The following is a 17191-nucleotide window of genomic DNA, read 5'->3' as shown; positions in this document are numbered from 1 at the left end:
GACAGCTCCATGTCTTTATGGTAACATAGGAGTTGGGCCAAGCCCTACTCACCTTCAGTAAGGGCCTGAGAGCGGGGCCAGTGCCTTCAGGGGTAGAGGACCTTGTTTGGCTGGTGGCAGCATCCGCACAGCAGCAAGTTGATAAAGCAGCTGTGACAGGGACATTACGCATGGGCATGGAGATGTGCGATTAGAGGTCCAGTTCTCCCTTAGGTGTTTGGCAGGACATGTAAAGGGGGAAGGATATGACTGTGAAAGAGGCCATGGCAAGTGACACAGTGAACAGAGTCTATGCTGTACCTATCGTGCACTGCTTGTGTCCATGCTGCGAGCAGAAAATCCTTGAGATTCATCAAAGTGGATTCAGGGCATGTGTTCCTGTCTTGCTTTGAAGCTCTACAGGTTCGGTGGGGAGCGTGAGCCCGCGCTGTGCTGCACTGCTGAGCTGGCAGCACGGTGGATACGGCCAGGACGTTCTCTGCTTCCCCCAGAGCTGGGGCCTGCAGGCACCTTGCCGCCCCTCGGCACAGGCTGTGCCACCCAGCAAAGCCCAGCCGGCCGGGAGGAGAGCCCGGGGCCAGCGCAGCTGCTTGGGCAGTCGCTGCTTGGAGGGACACGGGCCAAACCCATCCCTGAGCAGCCCCTGCCAGCCCTGGCCCTCCCTGCCCTGTGACAGCTCCTCCAGCCCAAGGACACATAGCCAGGCCCTCTCAGGACACACTGGAGCCTTGCTCTCCCCCTCTGCCCTTTCCCCACCATGGGCACCCCGTGCAGTCTCTCCCAGGTTTTGGGACGCGTCTCCCCCAGAGGGACCCCAGCAGGACTGCTCAGTACCCAAGTGCCCTGGGCATGACAATTCTTCTGGGCTGGGCTGGTCTTGTCCCGGCTGTGCAAGAGTAAACAGTATGAATTAAAAGCAATTTTTATGTTTGTATTGCCAAAGTGTCAGAAGATTCTAGGTATCTGCAACTGTAAAACTCCTTTGACAAACACAGGACTCTTGAAGTAAAGTGGAACAAACATCTGGGGTCTCCATTCTATGAAAAACTTTTATTAGATGCTACAAATGAAAAACTTATCTAAATGTTTCAAAATGAAAAACAATGATAACATGAGGTTGCTGTTAGCCTCGGGAACCCCATGCCTGGCTGCTGCCTGTCCACCAGACAAGCAGCTGTGCCAGCGCTGGAGGTAGCACACAGACACATGAGCTGAAGCCCAAATATGTTGCTGGAATCAAGCCTGTGACAGATGAGTAATGTGATAGTTGACTCTCACAAGTAAAAGACAAATATAATGTATGTATGTTAAGAGAAGTTTTACAGAGTTCTGTTTTATCCCCCCTTTGTGTTGTTCTTATGGAGCGACCTGAGTTCGGGACATTGAAGAGGGTCACCTTGTTACAAGAGCAGCACCTGAGCTCCAATCGAGATGTAAGGAAGTAAACTCCACCACAGGACAGCAAAAAAGGAGTTGATGGACAGAACTTTAAGAAGGGCAAAAGAATGAAAAGGCAAAACCTCCATTGTGTGGATGAGCACATGGACGGGGAAAATCCTCTACGCCGGGCACTCTAATATTTTACCTATTCAGTCTCCGGTTGTATTTTTAATAAATTTTTAATAAACCTCCTACATTTTTAGCAGTCAGTATAACTTTTCTGACGAACCATTTCCTGGTTGGAGGGCTGCACCTCTTGACCTGGCAGGACAGCAGGGCCAGTCCCTTGTGGGAGAGAGGGTCCTTTTCTGGGTGGTAGTTGCAGTGTACTTCCATCAAAAGGCTCGTAATGCAGCGGTGGAAGGGACAATAGACACTGGTAAGGAGGTGCAGGATGACAGGTCCAGTTCTCCCAGACTGAGGTGTTTGGCTGGTCTTGTGAAGCTGCAGAGGCGCTCCTGTGCAGAGAGGAGCGGCCGAGGCCCCCGGCTGCCTTTGGCACACTGGGACCCTCCTGCACAGCAGGGCCCAGAGCTGGCAAGGCTCCCCAGCACGGCTGGAGCGGCTGGCACAGCTTGGCCCAGCTGGACAGCTGCCCCTCAAGGCCCCGGTGAGCAGGGGACGGCTCTGGGCAGGCTCCCTGGCCAGGAGCGGGCCCCAGAGCGCGTCTGCCTTTCAAGGGCAATCTCGTCCCCGCTCTTTCTCCTCCCCACCTTGCCTTGCCTCCGCCCTGTGCCCCTGGGGCTGCTCTTGGCCAGGCAGCCTCAGTGGGAGCCAGCACTGGCTGCAGCCCCAGCGGGCCCCCCAGGACGAGGCCCAGCAATGAAGAGGCCAATGAAAGCCCTGGGCAGCAGCAGAACCCTCAGCAGAGCTCTCTGGACAACCACGGACCGGCCCCAACTCCACTGCAGCCTCACTGGGAACATTCCCTGTCTACATTAGGCTTTCAAAAGAAGCTGTTTGAGGGAATGATGAACAAAACACTCACCATTTTCTCTTCCAGCAACACCAGATTCCAACACAGCATAAAATAAAGACCAGCTCCAAAAGAAACAGGCCTGCCGTTAACCCTAGCCAGCAGCCTGTTCCCTTACAGACACCCGTTCCAATGCCCTTCTGGGAATCGGGAACATGTGTTGTGGTGCCGGCTGCATCTGTGGGAGCAATGGGGAGCGTGAGCCCGCGCTGTGCTGCACTGCTGAGCTGGCAGCACGGTGGATACGGCCAGGACGTCCTCTGCTTCCCCCAGAGCTGGGGCCTGCAGGCACCTTGCCGGCCCTCGGCACAGGCTGTGCCACCCAGCAAAGCCCAGCCGGCCGGGAGGAGAGCCCGGGGCCAGCGCAGCTGCTTGGGCAGTCGCTGCTTGGAGGGACCCGGGCCAAACCCATCCCTGAGCAGCCCCTGCCAGCCCTGGCCCTCCCTGCCCCGTGACAGCTCCCCCAGCCCCAGGGGACAGAGTCAGGCCCTGTCAGGAGCCAGTGCAGCCCCTGCCCAGTCAGGAGCCAGGGCTGGCTCTGGCCCTGGGCTCGCAGCAGGGCTCCCGCTCGGGGCTGCTCCTGTGCCTTGGGCCTCTGGGCGCTCAGGGCCAGCTGCGGGAGCAGCTGCCGCGGGAGGGGCGTTGGTGCCCGAGTCCCGATTCCCCGGGGCTGGGAACGAGCTCCAGAGGCCTCGAAGCCGAGGTGCCTCCAGCTTTGGCTGCTGCCGGGCCGTGCAAGGGCAGGGCCTGGGGGAAGAGCTGCTGCCACACAGCCCCGCTGAGGGCTGAGCCCGGCTGAGCCCGGCACAGCAATTACCTCCTGTGCCTGTGCCCGTGCCTGGCAGCGCCTTCCTTCCTCCAGCAGAGGTGGGCACTGAGCCACTGCTTCCTCCGGGATGCGCCTCCTTCTGCAGAGATGTTTGGTCCATCACTTGGGAAAGGAAAAAGCACAGCAGGATCAGATGGAAGAGATCCTGATTTGGATGCTGGCATCTTCAGGACGTCATGCTTGTCAAATATATGCAGAAGGTTCAGAAAATGTCTTCGCTTTTGGGGCAGGGCCCGGGCTGGCCCTTTTCCAAACAGGCCTGAGCCGCAGGAGCGCTTAGTGGATGGCGCAGGGCGAGGGCACACTCGTGCATGGTTCTGTCCTGACACCTGTAGTGATGCTAGGGCATTGACACTATTTGGAAAAGCACATGGAGATCTTGCCTTCAGCATTCTCCAAGAGTTTCCGGGCATCACCCAGCAGGGCATCCAGATAATGCAATCGGCGATCCCAATCTAGAAAGAAGCACAGATCAGAACCATTTCCATGGTGTGCACGGGTCTCCTTCAGCCTTCGGGAACTGGGCACTGCAAGGCAGTTGGGTAAGGCCGTGGGAGCCCGGTGGCAATAGACATGGCCAGAGGTGCACAGGGGCCTGGGGAGCTCTGGGCTGGCTCCTGGTCACTCTCCATCCTCTTTGTAGGCCCAGTGCAACATCCCTGGAGGGGTGGCTGGACCAGCCCAGGGGGCACAGGGGCTCACTCACTCCCACAGCTGAAAGTCTCGCTAAAGCACCAGTGAAAAAATGCATCAGGTAGCACCATAATCATCCCTCCCTCCCTCCTGCCATCTCTCTCTCCATCCTGAACTTCTACTCTGTCTCTATTCCTCTTTCCCCGGGAATTGCTCCCCTGACCCAACAGGACACATAGCCAGTCCCTCTCAGGACACACTGGAGTTTTGCACCCACTATTGGCACCCCGTGCAGTCTCTCCCAGGTTTAGGGACATCTCTCCCACGGAGGGACCCCAGCAGGACTGCTCAGTACCCGAGTGCCCCGAGCATAACAATTCCTCTGGGCTGTGCCGGTCTTGTCCAGGCTGTGCCCGCACTGCCAAGCAGCAGAGAGGGCAGCTCAAGCCTCAGCAGGACTCAGCAGGCCCAGAGGCACAGCAATTACCTCCTGTGCCTGTGCCTGGCATCGCCTCCCTTCCTGCAGCAGAGGCTGCCAATGAGCCACTGCTTCCTCCGGGAAACTCAGCCTTCAGCACAGCCTCTCCATCCACTTCTGGAGAAAGGAAAAGGGACAGCTGGATCAGGTGGGGCTGTTCCCCACTGGGAAGATGGCAACTTCAGGAGGCAAGGCTTGCCAAAGACATGGTTAAGAATTAGGAAATCCCTATAAACTTTTTGGGTGGGCCAGGTCCCTCCCTTCTCCGTACAGGCACCCCTCCTAATCTGCCTGGAGACTGGGAAATTGTGGGGGATCTCAGGCCCATGCTGCCGTTTGGGCTCCCTGTCAGCTGGTGCCAAATGCCTTCCTGCAGAGGCTGGGGAGAAGCTGCAGCCAGGCCAGGCTGGCAAACAGCCCTGCAGGCATTGAAGGCAGCAGCAGGGCAGCCAGGCTGCCATGGATCCCTTCCCGCTGTGCCGGGCACGGCGTATCCAGATGTGCAGGGAAAGCCCCTGGCTACTGAATCCCAGGGGAAGGCCCAGGGACATAGACACACCTTGTCTGGCTGGCAGCATTTCCTTCAGGATTTGCCTCATGTGTTGGGATGGCCCATGGGGTTTCTTGTGTCCTGTAGCTTTGTTCTTTCCCGTTGGAGGACCTTAGGGCAACATAGTTCCGTTTCCCAGGAATGGATCCCACAAAGCCAGTGCTCAGCCTGTGGGGTCAGCAGGGACACACTACTCACCCCTGCGACGGGAGCTGGGCTTGCGTGCAACATCCACCAAAGGACCTGGGAAAGTCCTCCCTGCAGACACACCTGTAACTCAACAGCCACAGAAGCTCCTGTCATCTCTGCAGATCTGCACCGGCAGCACGGAGCCGCAGGAGAACTCGTGAGGGGATGGCGCAGGGCGAGGGCACACACGTACATGGTTCTGTCCTGGCACCTGCAGCCATGGCCCCCTGGCCGAGCTTTGGGCTCTGAGCTGGCAGCTCTCCCAGGGGGAAAGGCCTTGACCTACCCTCACCACCTCCCAGAGGCTCAGTAATGGCTATGGGTTGGGAAGCTGGACCACCTTCACCAACAGCTTCAGCTGCAAAGAAAGGCAGGACAGAACAGCTCCCGTGGTGCTGTAGGAGATCCTCAGGCTGCACTAAGGCTCAGGCCCGGGGCACAGCCCTGGGCCCGGCCCCTTCCCTCTCTGCTCTTCTCCGTGGCTGCACAGAGCTCACGGAAGCACACACTGGCATTGCACACGGGAAGAAGATGGACAGCTAAATGCTCCTTCCTCCCACCGACATCGATCCTGTGGGATCACTCGGGGCTCCCGAAGGGAGCAGGCCAAGGCTTCCAGAATCCTTCAACCCTGACTTAACCTTAATGAAAATGAAAATGGCAGATGAGTGAACTCTTGCCACCTTAACTCTGATTATTCTGTCAGTAAAAAGGGAAATTCAGAACTTCCCTCCAGCATTCTCCATGACCTTTAAAGTGCCATTCACCAGCAGTTGTAAATAATTCAATTCGCGATCCAAATCTAGAGGGAAGCAGCGACCAGACCCATTTCCATGGTGTGCTGGGATCCCCTTCTGCATTAGGGAACTGGGCACTGCAAGGGGGTCAGGTAAGGCTAAGGGATCCAGATTTGAATGGACATGCGCAAAGCTGCACAGGGGCTTGGGAAGCTCTGGGCTGGCTCCTGATCACTCCCCACCCTCTTTCCCTGCCCTGTGTGACATTTCTGGAGAGGAAAATGGGGCTGCCCAGGGTCCCCAGGGTTTCTCTACCTCCCACAGCAGAAACCCTCCCTAAAGCCCCAGGGAAAAGCATCCCCCAGCGCTTCCCGGGGAGCAGGGAGCGCTGTCCCGGGAAAGGGGAACCAGGCTGCCGGCTCACCTGCTCCCCGCGCTTGCAGCGGAGCAGCCTGGGCAGCCCTGGCAGGCAGGGCCACGGCCAGGAGGAGCAGGAGGAAGAGGCGCAGAGCAAGGGCCATGGTGCCTTGCCCTCTGCCAGTCCCGCAGCTCTTGCTACCACCGCTGTCCTGACATCGCTGTCCCAGTGTCAGCACCACTGCTGCCAGCGCCGCTGCTGCCGCAACAGTTGTGCTCAAGGACTGACTGCTCGGTCATTGTGGTGCTGTGCAACCACGGGGCTCTGGCACCTCTGTGACCTCAGAGCCTGCTGTGACCTCAAGGCTGTGGCTGGATTTAGTGGAAGTGGATCTCAAGAGGTGCCCTTCCAGGGAGGACAGTATGTCCCTCCCGGAAGCTCTGTGCAATATAGATTTTTTCACAAGAACTGCATTCTACAGCATTGAATAAATGAGACATTTTGTGGTTCTACATGCAACAGCAATGTCAAGTCCAAAATTCAACTCATGTGGGTGATTCCCACTATTGCAGGCAGTAGCAGCCCTGCCACGCTGACACTGAGTCTGCGCTGTGGGCTGTCCTGATCTTTGGTCTGTATTGAAAAAGTGAAGGACTTGATGCCGTAGCTTACAAAAATAATGCAACACAAGCCATCAGGGTAGCTGCATGCTTTTTGGTGGCACCCAAATCCACTGCACATCTTATGGGTGTCCTCAGCCACCCTAAAATCCCCCTTTGTGCCTCACAAGAGACCCCCAACCCCTGCTCAATTTGCAGGTGTCCCTCGCCCTCTGCACACCTTTGGCGGTACCTCAAATTCCCTGCACAACTTTTGGGTGTCCCCAGCCCCCTGCACAGCACAGAGGTGACCCAAAGCCCCGGCATGCCTTTTGAGGGATCCAAACATGACAGTCAGGGAGCGGCAACAGGGCTGAGCCATCTCCTGTGTGTGTGCGTTCACCATGTGTCCCTGGGTGAACAGATGAGGCCTGGGGGGCAAATCCCCACTCTGCTCGTAAGAGATCCGGGGGTGCCGCCGGCCCAGTCTCTGTCAGGCTCTGAGCTCATCTCTCAGGCTATGAAGGACTTCCTTCTGAGTCCAGCCTCATTCCATTTTTCTCAAGGCAAGCACGTACTGATGGCTTCCGGCTTTTCCTGGACATGCCACTGGAGGAGTGTCAGGCAATGCTCTTTTCTGACCCAGAGATGGGGTAACTGAGGGGCGTTTTAAAACCTTTTATTCCATTTTCAGTCTCATGAGAAGAGTGAAACATTGCAGATGTTATGATTCACACTATCACACCCAGAAGCTGACTCGTTCTTAATTACAAAAGACTATAAGCATTTCTTGGCCTATCAGCTTTTTGCCACGCCATGCTGTAGATGCCTTAAAGCCAGTCATCTAAAACTACCCCTTGTGGGTCCAAATACAATGCATCTTTCACAGTTCTATTTCTCTAAAGCATCTAGTCTTATTTGTAAGGCCATTTATTGAAAGTTTTTTCTAGCTCTATTTCTCTCTTAACAATCTCTATGTCCTATTCCATGGCATTTCTAAGTCAGCATTTCTTACCTCAGAGTTTGTATATAGATGCATAGAGTGTGGGCCTTCTGTCAGGCCCTGAGAACTTTCTACAAATCCATTTCCCACATTTCCCCCTCTCTCTTGGAAGGAAAAAACTTCTTTGGTGGTCTTGTTCATCATTTGTTGTACACAGTGAAGTACATAAGGCACTAGCACTAACATTGGTATGACAATAATCACAATGCATGTAAACTTACGTGGTAAAGCACTTTCAGCTAAGGGGTCAAACTCTACCCTTCCAACAAGTCGTCTAACTATGATCTAGCATTTATTTTAATTTGATTTGTCAAATCTCTCAGTTTCTGAAGTTGTTTGTGGATGGACACTGAATGGTCAGATAAGTTTATATACCACAGTCTTTCAAAATCTTCACAACTATGTCTATATGCTCGTACAAGAAAATTGATGGTGGTTCTGTTTTGTAAGGTTGTATGTTTGACAGCACTAACATCTGTCATGATGTCGCTAATTGTAATGGAAGTAAGTACTGACTTCTTGACTAACGCCCTAATTGGTAGAATAGTTGTAATGCTTTACTTGAGGCAATTTGAGGTAGAAATAAAGCTGCTGTAATTCGTTTTGCAGGGCCCCAGGGACTGAAATTGTTATTACAGTTTTCTTTATAATGATGGGTAAATCTTTTTTTTTCTATGTTTTCTCTTGATAATTTTTTGCCATTAGGTAGGTGCAATTTCAGTGAGCTGTCTGATGCTACATGGGTACGTGGGCTGCCTTTAACTTTTCAGGGAATGCCCTGTTAGGCTCGATTTCTATAAATGAGCCAATGTCTTTTTGGCAGTTGCTGTGGGGACTCATACCCTTAGAGGGCACTGGGGTAGTGCAATTGCACCACAAACTTGAGCTGCTGTGTATCCAGGATGATGGGGCGTAACACTTAATTGTGGATCTCCCTGGTACTGAAACTCAGCACAAAATTCTATTGCTAAAGAAGCAAGAACTTCGAATACTTGAGGTTCAGGGGGTGCTTTAAGAAGATCAGGGGCCTAAGGATGTTAATTGATTATGTGCTTTGTCGCGTTGGTAGCTTCACATTAATATTTGTCACAATCAGCTACTGGCCACTCTTAACTGGTATCGGTACACTGACTAAACGGGTCGCAAAGGGTTTGTCTGGGTTCCAATTGGTCAGACGTGGTGTCTGAGCCTGCTGACTTGGCTAAAGCAACCTAAACATTCATTTTTAGCTGATCTACAGACATAGCTGCACTGTAAAAGTAAGTAAGTAAAACAAATAAGTGCCAGTATATCATTTGATCAAACTCTATGTTCTTGTTCAGCTGCTTTTTGGTAAAAGCTTTCTCATATGGTTCTCACACAAATCTTTTAGCATTTGTTTAGGGACTGGCTAACTCTAAGGCTCTAAACTGACCCTCTAACAGTCAATTTTTACAAATTTGGATATAGTTGAATTCTTTTCAACACGACGCACACCACGCTTTTGCCAAAAGAGCTCTGTGATGTTAACAATTTTCACAGTCCAAGCATCCACATAAAACTCAAGATTTGTAGTTTTTGTGTGTTGAACAGGGAATGTCTGGCATGAACCACAGTCTCTGTGCGGCTCACGTCGGTGTGCTCGTTTCCCTGCTCGTGGAATTGTCGGTGAGCTCTTGTGTGTGATATGGTTTCACGTTTCTTGCTGGGACCCACTTAGGTCCGGCACCTGTGGAAACACAAGCATAGCCTTTGCCCCAGGTTGCTAGTGGCAATGGTCCTTCAATTTGTCCTGTCTCAGGGTTTCTGATTAAAACTGGAGGATATTCTTCCAATTTTGCCTGTGTGCTATTTGAAAAGTGCCTAAAAACTGGAGGATTAGGTTCTGCAAATGAGCTATTCAAAAAATGGAAGCCATATAAAGCTTTGCTCAACCTCATCTGAGGTGTTGCTTGGGCCTCTCCCCCCTTCTGTTGATCTCGAGTGCAATTTAGTGTGTGGTATCTTTAGTGTGTGGCACAGAGATGCAGGATGACAGGTCCAGTTCTCCCAGACTGAGGTGTTTGGCCGTTCCTGTGAAGCTGCAGAGGGACGCCGTTTGAGAGAGGAGGAGGCTGAGGCCCCAGTTGCAGCTGGAACACAGAGACCCTCCTGCACAGCAGGAGATTCCCGCTGTGCTCAAAGTTTGCCTCTGAAGACTGAGAGGTGAGCTTGTCAGAAATCCCGGAAAATAACTGAGAAAAGGTTTTAAGTTGGTTGCTGCCACAAGGTACAAATCTCCAGTGGGAAATGAGCCTCTCCAGTATGCTGGGTGTCTTGGGATGAATTAGTTCTTCTAAGAGTAAAGATGACCAATTAAATGTAATTTTAGTCTTTATTCTAGAAGTTTAAAAGTGTTCTAAATTATTCTGAATTCTAAATCTACTTTGAAGAATACTGAGCTTCTGTGGAATAAAGGAAGAACTATTTGAGGATTTTTTTCCACAAAAAAATATTTCTGAATATTTCTAAAAATTTCTAATGTGTAAAAATGAAAAACAAGGACAAAATGGGGTCCCTATTTCTCAGGAGCCCCATGTGGGGCTGCTGCCTGCCCAACCTGGCCGTGCCCAGACAAGCAGCTCTGCCAGTGCTGGTGGCAGCACACAGACACCTGAGCTGAAGCACAAAGACGTTGCTGGACTCAGGCCCTTCCCTGTCAGGAGGGCTGCGCCTCCTGTCCTGGCTGGTGAACAGGGCCAGCGCAATCGGGGACAGAGGGTCTTGTTCTGGGTGGTGGTGGTGGCAGCATGTCCTGAGCAATAATAATACACATGTGGCAGTGACAATGGACACGTGCTTCGAGATGCAGGATGACAGGTCCAGTTCTCCCAGACTGAGGTGTTTGGCCGGTCTTGTGAAGCTGCAGAGGCGCTCCTGTGCAGAGAGGAGCGGCTGAGGCCCCCGGCTGCCAGCGGCACACTGGGACCCTCCTGCACAGCAGGGCCCAGAGCTGGCAAGGCTCCCCAGCACGGCTGGAGCGGCTGGCACAGCTTGGCCCAGCTGGACAGCTGCCCCTCAAGGCCCCGGCGAGCAGGGGACGGCTCTGGGCAGGCTCCCTGGCCAGGAGCGGGCCCCAGAGCGCGTCTGCCTTTCGAGGGCGATCTCGTCCCCGCTCTTTCTCCTCCCTACCTTTCCTTGCCTCTGCCCTGTGCCCCTGGGGCTGCTCTTGGCCAGAATTAATAATCCGTGATTGTTCTGTCAGGAAAGGGACATGGAGAAGTTGCTCCAGCATGCACCATGATCTTCACACTGTGACCGGCCAGCACTTTCAGTCAATCCATATCTCGATCCCAGTGTAGACGGGAGCGCAGTCCAGAACCGTTTTCATGCTGTGCTGGGTTCCCTGCGTGCTTTAGGGAACTGGGCAATGCAAGGAGCTCCTTCGTCAGTGCGAGAAGGCACGGCCTGACTTGTAGCCTCCTGTGCCCCAGAGAACCGCCGTGGCTGTAAAGGTGTTTGGCTGCAGCACAAGGCCAGGGCGTAGCGAGGCCCTTGTCGTGCCCCCGGCGTTGCTCGGCAGCCGCATCGGAGCCCGGGGCCGCGGCCATTCACCGCCGGGGCCGGAGCTGGCCCGACAAGGGTGCGGTGGATACTGGAAACCCCGCCCGGCCCCCAAGGATGGGCTCCGGTCGCCCGCTGGACCCGCAGGCCGGGCCCAAGGCTTTGCAGGAAGCTTCCTGCTGACTTTGCAGCACCTCGACCGGGAGTGTCCCTTTGCTGTGCTGAGAAAACTGGAAAACCCCCTCTAGTTTAACCCCGGTGCACACCTCCTGAGGGATCCCTGCACACCAAAGCAGAGACCCCAAAAGAGCCCTGTGTGCCTCACGAGGAATCCGTGCACACCAAAGCAGAAACCCCAAGCCAGCCTTGTGTGCCTCACAGAAGAGCCCAGCCTCCTGCCCACCTTCGGAAGGACTCAGCTCCTCTCCAGGCCTTGACGGCGAGCACTAACCCGCCACGCTAATGACGAGGAACTCAAGCCCCTGCCAGCCTTACAGAAGTCTCCAGTCACCTGTATGCCACAGCAGAGATCCCAAATCGCCTAAGAACCTCATGAGGAACCCCTGCCACGTGCACTGCTTACAAAGGACCCAAAGCCCCGCATGTCTTACTGCAAAACCCTGCACCCACAACACCCCCCGCCACCTCGTGGGCCCCATGACGGAGCCCGGTCGTCTGCCAGCCTTACAGGGGTCCCCCCATCACCTGCATGCCATAGAAAAGCCAGGCCTGCCATTAACCCTAGCCAGCAGCGTGTTCCCTGACAGAAACCAATTCCCTCCTGGGCATCCCCCAGTGTTGTGGGGCCGGCAGCATCTGTGGGAGCAGTGGGGAGCGTGAGCCCGCGCTGTGCTGCACTGCTGAGCTGGCAGCACGGTGGATACGGCCAGGACGTCCTCTGCTTCCCCCAGAGCTGGGGCCTGCAGGCACCTTGCCGCCCCTCGGCACAGGCTGTGCCACCCAGCAAAGCCCAGCCGGCCGGGAGGAGAGCCCGGGGCCAGCAGGAAGCTGAGAGAAGCCCCTGCTCTAGAACTGAGGCAGTTGTTGCAGAAGCAGAGATGGTGACTTGAAGAGATTCCCACTGTGCTCAAAGTTTGCCTCTGAAGACTAAGAGCTGAGCTTGTCAGAAATCTCAGGAAATATCTGGGAAAAGGTTTTAGATAGTTTGGTTGTGGCTAGGTAAAAAAGCTCCCATGGGAAAAGAGCCTCTGCAGCAGGCTTGGTGTCTTGGGGTGCCTTAGTTCTTCCCAGTGTAAAGATTACCAATTAAATGCAATTTTAATTTTTTATTGTATAAGTGGAGCCGATTTTCCAGAACTGTAACACTACTTTCAAAAATATGAAGGTGTTGTGGAAAAAGGGAAGAAACATTTGGGGATTTCTCTCTTCAAAAAATATTTCCAAATATTTCTAAAAATGAAAAGCAAAGACAAAATGGGGTCTCTTTTTCAAGATTCTAAAACTACCTTGTAAAATCCTTAACTACTATAGTAATCAGAAGGAATATTTGGGGCGTCTCTCTGCAGAAAATATATTTTGAAATATTTCTAAAAATTTCTAATTTCCAAAAATGAAAAACAAAGACAAAATGGGGTTGCTTTCTCTCAGGAGCCCCATGCTGCTGCCTGCCCCATGGGCTGCCCCAGCCCCTCGGGGCCCCGCTGCTGCTCACAGCAGCCTCTGCCTGGCTCCTGCCTGCCCTCACCGTGGGCATCCACGGCTGCTCGTGGGCATGGTGCTCAGCCAGGGCTGGTGCCGGCTGGGCTTTGCTGGTGGTACCACCCGGGCACTGGGGTGACAGCCCCATCTCCTTATTGCAACAGAAGAAGGGGCCATCACCCACCCCGGCAGGGGCGGGGGGTTACCTTCAGTGGTGTTTAGAGGGCAGGGCCAGGGGGCTCAGGGGCAGAGGAAGGGCCATGTTGGTCTCAACAAGGCTGGAGGGTGCTGGGCTGACACTGGGATTTCTAAAACCACTTGGGCATGGGCTGGCATGGGACAGAGGGAGATCAAAAACAGATGGCTGCAGCTTGGGGATACCCATGTGTCGCTCCCAGGCTGCGGCCACAGAGACGGGATGGCACCGGCTAGCAGGTCCCTTTGGGGGCCGGGGAGAGCCACGAGAGTGGCCACTCCAGAGTCTCAGATGAGACCGGCTGGTAGGGGTGTGGGCAGCTGCGTGGGGGAAGCTGCCAGGGTGAACGAGGAGGATCCCGAAACAAAGAAACGAGGAGGAGGACACTTGTGTGACCTGCCAAGGAAACTTTATTCCTGACGGGGGTCAGGGGCAAGTGCCAACTGAAACAATACTCTGTAACAACTCATAAAGGGTGCAGGCGTGTAAAGGAGTGCTCTGGGAACAACCAGGGGGGGAAATCTTGGGGAGGAGTGTGGGACAGACAGCAACCAATGGGGACTAAACAAGGGAGGGACAAGGTCTCAGGGACAAATCATCTATGGGGTAGAGGGTAACTGACAGGCAACATTCTGGGAAAACTGGGTGGGGGGATAAAGACTGACAAGGCGGCTGGGCTCTGCCACTCAGACTGGCATCGCTCTATGAGGATAACTGGGGAGGAGCAGCAGATTGGCAGGCGGAGGGACAGGCAAGTGGAGGGAAACCTTGGGGTAAACAACTTGGGAGATACCAGCTGTGAGGGACAGAAATAGGGGTACATGGAACGAACCAACTGAACTGACTAACATTAGATAACTAACTAAGCAATTGCAAAACCACATAAGACATTGTCCTGCTTTAGGACAAATTAGGGAGAAATCTCCAAAGGAGCCCCTTAAAGGAAACAAACCTCCACAACTCCTCCCCCCCACCACCGGGTTCGGGAGGAATTTCCTCGGAGGAAAAGTGGAAAAAACTTGTTTATTAAGCAAGAACAAAAAAAACCACTCCCCAGCACAAGAAAAGCAGCTTGAGATGACAACAAACGTTTTCACCAGTCCGAGAGAGGCCGAACGGCTTGGGCAGTCTGCTGAGGAGGGTGCTGAGCTCTGTAATGCAGACTCCGGAGGAGGTCCTTGACGTTCCCGAATCAAGGTCCCAAGCAGGTCCGATGTCTTCAGGGAAGGGGAGGAAGGAAGGAAGGAAGGGAAAAACAAAAACAGAAAAATGGCAAAATAAGGCAAGCAAAGAAAAAACAAAACAAAACAAAACAAAAAAAAAAAAAAAAAAAAAAAAAAGACAGCAAAGCAAGCAAAGCAAGCCTAAAGCTAGCAGCAGCAAGCCAGAGCAAACAGCCGGGGGAGGGACACGGCTATAGACAAAACAAACTGAGAGCACGGGAACAGGAATACACGGTTGGGATACAAAGCATGAAAATGTCCTGTCACCCCATGACAGACACGAACACATCAACCATGAAAACACAGACTAGTACACCTATGGGGAGAGAACTGGCAGAGGGATCTACAGGGTCACAGCAGGTTTCCTCATAGACGGATGTTCTGGGCTCCTCTTCTCAGAACACTTGAAAGGGCTGACCAGGCCCTTATTACTGCTGGAGGTGCTGCTCAGGCTGTCTGGAGTGAGGTGCAGCCACCGTCTTCCATCTCCTGTCCAGAGGGGTGACTGTGGAAAGAGAGGAGCGGCTGAGGCCCCCGGCTGCCAGTGGCACACTGGGACCCTCCTGCACAGCAGGGCCCAGAGCTGGCAAGGCTCCCCAGCACGGCTGGAGCGGCTGGCACAGCTTGGCCCAGCTGGACAGCTGCCCCTCAAGGCCCCGGCGAGCAGGGGACGGCTCTGGGCAGGCTCCCTGGCCAGGAGCGGGCCCCAGAGCGCGTCTGCCTTTCAAGGGCAATCTCGTCCCCGCTCTTTCTCCTCCCCACCTTGCCTTGCCTCCGCCCTGTGCCCCTGGGGCTGCTCTTGGCCAGGCAGCCTCAGTGGGAGCCAGCACTGGCTGCAGCCCCAGCGGGCCCCCCAGGACGAGGCCCAGCAATGAAGAGGCCAATGAAAGCCCTGGGCAGCAGCAGAACCCTCAGCAGAGCTCTTTGGACAACCACGGACCGGCCACAACTCCACTGCAGCCTCACTGGAAATGTTTCCCATCTATATTAGCCTTTTAAAAGAAGCTGTTTGAGGGAGAGGTGATATAAACACTCACCATTTTCTCTTCCAGCAACACCAGATTCCAACACAGCATAAAATAAAGACCAGCTCCAAAAAAAGCAGACCTGCCATTAACAGTAGCAAACAGTGTGTTTCCCAATAGCAGCCATGTCTGAGGCCGTTCTGGGAATCGGGAACCCGTGTTGTGGTGCCGGCTGCATCTGTGGGAGCAATGGGGAGCGTGAGCCCGCGCTGTGCTGCACTGCTGAGCTGGCAGCACGGTGGATACGGCCAGGACGTCCTCTGCTTCCCCCAGAGCTGGGGCCTGCAGGCACCTTGCCGCCCCTCGGCACAGGCTGTGCCACCCAGCAAAGCCCAGCCGGCCGGGAGGAGAGCCCGGGGCCAGCGCAGCTGCTTGGGCAGTCGCTGCTTGGAGGGACCCGGGCCAAACCCATCCCGGAGCAGCCCCTGCCAGCCCTGGCCCTCCCTGCCCCGTGACAGCTCCCCCAGCCCAAGGGGACAGAGTCAGGCCCTGTCAGGAGCCAGTGCAGCCCCTGCCCAGTCAGGAGCCAGGGCTGGCTCTGGCCCTGGGCTCGCAGCAGGGCTCCCGCTCGGGGCTGCTCCTGTGCCTTTGGCCTCTGGGCGCTCAGGGCCAGCTGCGGGAGCAGCTGCCGCGGGAGGGGCCTTGGTGCCCGAGTCCCGATTCCCCGGGGCTGGGAACGAGCTCCAGAGGCCTCGAAGCCGAGGCGCCTCCAGCTTTGGCTGCTGCCGGGCCGTGCAAGGGCAGGGCCTGGGGGAAGAGCTGCTGCCACACAGCCCTGCCGAGGGCTGAGCCTGGCTGAGCCCGGCACAGCAATTACCTCCTGTGCCTGTGCCCGTGCCTGGCAGCGCCTTCCTTCCTCCAGCAGAGGTGGGCACTGAGCCACTGCTTCCTCCGGGATGCGCCTCCTTCTGCAGAGATGTTGTGTCCATCACTTGAGAAAGGAAAAAGGACAGCAGGATCAGGTGGAACCATCCACCATTCAGGGAGGGGGCATCTTCAGGAGGCAAAGCTTTTCAAAGTCATGGTTAAGGATCAGAAAAACATCGGGGTTTTTGAGACTGGGCCAGTACCCTCCCACCTCCAAACAGCTGCTGTGCCTGAGCAGAACTCGTGAGGGGATGGCGCAGGGCGAGGGCACACACGTGCATGGTTCTGTCCTGGCACCTGCAGCCCAGCTTTGGGCTCTGAGCTGGCAGCTCTCCCAGGGGGAAAGGCCTTGACCTACCCTCTCCATCTCCCAGAGGCTCAATCCTGAACGTGGGTTGGGAAGCCAGATCACTTTCACCAACAGGGGTATCTGCAAAGAAAGGCAGGACAGAACAGCTCCCGTGGCACTGTAGGAGATCCTCAGGCTGCACCAAGGCTCAGCCCTGGGGCACAGCCCTGGGCCCGGCCCCTTCCCTCTCTGCTCTTCTCCGTGGCTGCACAGAGCACATGGAAGCACACACTGTCATTGAACACGGGTGGAAGATGAACAGCTAAATGCTCCTTCCTCCCACTGACAGCGATCCTGTGGGATCACTCAGGGTTTAAGAAGGGAGCAGGGCACATTTTCCCAGTCTCAACAACCTTCAGACCGTTAAGGTAAATGGTACATGAGTGAGGTCTTGCCACACTGACACTGATTATTCTCTCAGGAAAAGGACATTGAGAACTTGCCTGCAGAATTTTCCATGGATTTCACACTGTCTTGTGCTAGGCCTCCCAGATAAGCCATGTCACGATCCCAGTCTAGAGAGGAGCAGAGATCAGAACCATTTCCATGGTGTGCTGG

The 17191-nt window shown here is 54.7% G+C and overlaps 1 long non-coding RNA gene across 1 annotated transcript; it reads right to left on the bottom strand.

Moving 5' to 3' along the window:
- Window positions 1-4405: 4405 nt before the first annotated feature.
- LOC137466554 (uncharacterized) lies at window positions 4406-16920 on the bottom strand. Its single transcript, XR_010995208.1, has 3 exons — window positions 16643-16920; window positions 4916-5176; window positions 4406-4473 (listed from the first exon to the last, which is right to left on the bottom strand). It is a non-coding gene; the product is annotated as an uncharacterized lncRNA (long non-coding RNA).
- Between the last annotated feature and the right edge of the window lie 271 nt (window positions 16921-17191).

The sequence above is a fragment of the Anomalospiza imberbis genome, unplaced genomic scaffold (assembly GCF_031753505.1).
Source record: "Anomalospiza imberbis isolate Cuckoo-Finch-1a 21T00152 unplaced genomic scaffold, ASM3175350v1 scaffold_280, whole genome shotgun sequence".
Taxonomy (NCBI): domain Eukaryota; kingdom Metazoa; phylum Chordata; class Aves; order Passeriformes; family Viduidae; genus Anomalospiza; species Anomalospiza imberbis.
This window is presented reverse-complemented; position numbering and strand designations above follow the sequence as displayed.